The sequence below is a fragment of the Bison bison genome, unplaced genomic scaffold (assembly GCF_000754665.1).
Source record: "Bison bison bison isolate TAMUID 2011002044 unplaced genomic scaffold, Bison_UMD1.0 scf7180017863947, whole genome shotgun sequence".
NCBI classification, from domain to species: domain Eukaryota; kingdom Metazoa; phylum Chordata; class Mammalia; order Artiodactyla; family Bovidae; genus Bison; species Bison bison.
Window position 1 is genome coordinate 20,136 of NW_011494519.1, and position 1,886 is coordinate 22,021.

Here is a 1,886-nt window from a genome sequence, read left to right on the forward strand (position 1 = left end):
AAAAAAAAAAAAAAAAATTCCCTTTAAATAGTATGTTAAATGGTGAGTTATTTAATTTTCTGAGTAATTATGTCCTAGATTAAAACTCTCAAAATCTGAAAGCATAATAATTTTACTTCTCACATTAAAATGTGCTAACCTGGAGGAGTCATTTAGACAGGCTTAAAAAACTGTACATGTTACATGAGCGATAGAGGCAAATTTCTGTAACTAAATCCAGAGAAGAGTTTGTTGAGATATATAGCAAATCTATTTTATCACTGGCATCTCAAAAACAAATTCAGCAATAGACTTCCATGGCTGATGTTTCATTTGTTCACAGTTCATTTCTATTACCTAAGAATGCATTGTTGAACACTAGACAAGCCTTTTCCAGGTCCACATGTATAGATGGGCTTCCCAGGTGGCTCTAGTGGTAAAGAACCCTCCTGGCAATGCAAGAGGTGTAAGAGACGTGGATTCAGATTGTGGGTCTGGAAGATCCCCTGGAGGAGGAAATGGCAATCCACTCCAGTATTCTTGCCTGGAAAATCCCATGGACAGAGGAGCCTGGAGGGCTACAGTCCAAAGGGTCACAGAGTCAGACCTGACAGAAGTGATTTACCATGTACACACATATATATGTATTTATATCTATCTATATATATACGTATTTATGTATTTGATAAACAATTCAAGAAGCAATATAATTTCACATCTCAACTGTCTCATTGCTTGTTTATGCTTCAGAAGATACCATAGACTTCTTCAAGTCAGAGTTTCCTTCTGATCACCCTCCTCAATGCCTTCTTCACTTCCTTGTTCCTCAAAGTATAGATCAGTGGATTTAGTACAGGAGTGACCACACTGTACATAATGGCAATGATCCGTTCCTGGTCCATGGAGCTACCTGAGGCAAGACGAATGTAAATAAAAAAACAGGACCAAATAAAAGAACAACTACCATGAAGTGAGAGGCACAAGTGGACAGTGCTTTATGGAGCATGCTACAAGAATGGGTCTTGAAGAACAGATAAATAATAATGTAGAAATAGGAGAGAAGGGTTAGAAAGAATGAGCCCATGGCAAAAGTCCCCGTGACATTATTGAGCAGCCACTGGTTGAGCTCAGTGTTCCCACAGGCCAGCTTGAGCAATGGCTTAACATCACAGAAGAAGTGATGGATGTGGTTGGAACCGCAGAAGTTTAAGCGAGAGGTCGTTACTGAGTGCAGCAGGGCATGGAAAAAACCAATGATCCAGATAGTGACAGCCATCTGGATACAGACCTGATGACTCATGATAAGAGTGTAACGAAGTGGTTTGCAGATAGCCACAAAGCGGTCAAAGGCCATCACGGGCACCAGCATGGCCTCTGTACTACCCAGAAAGTGGAAGAAATGAAGCTGGCTTATGCAGCCCAAGAAAGAAATTGCTTTGTGTGTAGAGAGAAAGTTCTCCAGCATCTTTGGCAGAGTCACCGTGGAATAACAGATATCTAGACATGACAGGTTGCCCAGGAAAAAATACATAGGAGAATGAAGTCTTGGATCAGAGATGACAACTATCAGGATGGCTCCATTTCCAGCCAAATTGAGAAAGTAAATTGTAAGGAAAACCACGAAGAGAACCGGCTGCAGTACTTGGATGTCTGTCACTCCCAGGAGGAAAAATTCAGTGACGGAAGTTTGATTCAGCATCACCTAAAAGACAAAACAATAATGAAATGCTATCTCCTGTGGGCTTCCCTGGTGGCTCAGCCTGTAAAGAATCCACCTGCAATGTGGGAGACCTGGGTTTGATCCCTGGGTTGGGAAGATTCCCTGGAGAAGAAGAGAACAGCTACCCACTCCAGTATTCTGGCCAGGAGAATTCAAAGAGCCGGACATGACTGAGCCACTTTCACTT

The 1,886-nt window shown here is 41.7% G+C and overlaps 1 pseudogene; it reads right to left on the reverse strand.

The window, feature by feature from the left end:
- Positions 1-752: 752 nt before the first annotated feature.
- Positions 753-1,678, reverse strand: LOC104984211 (annotated as a pseudogene).
- Between the last annotated feature and the right edge of the window lie 208 nt (positions 1,679-1,886).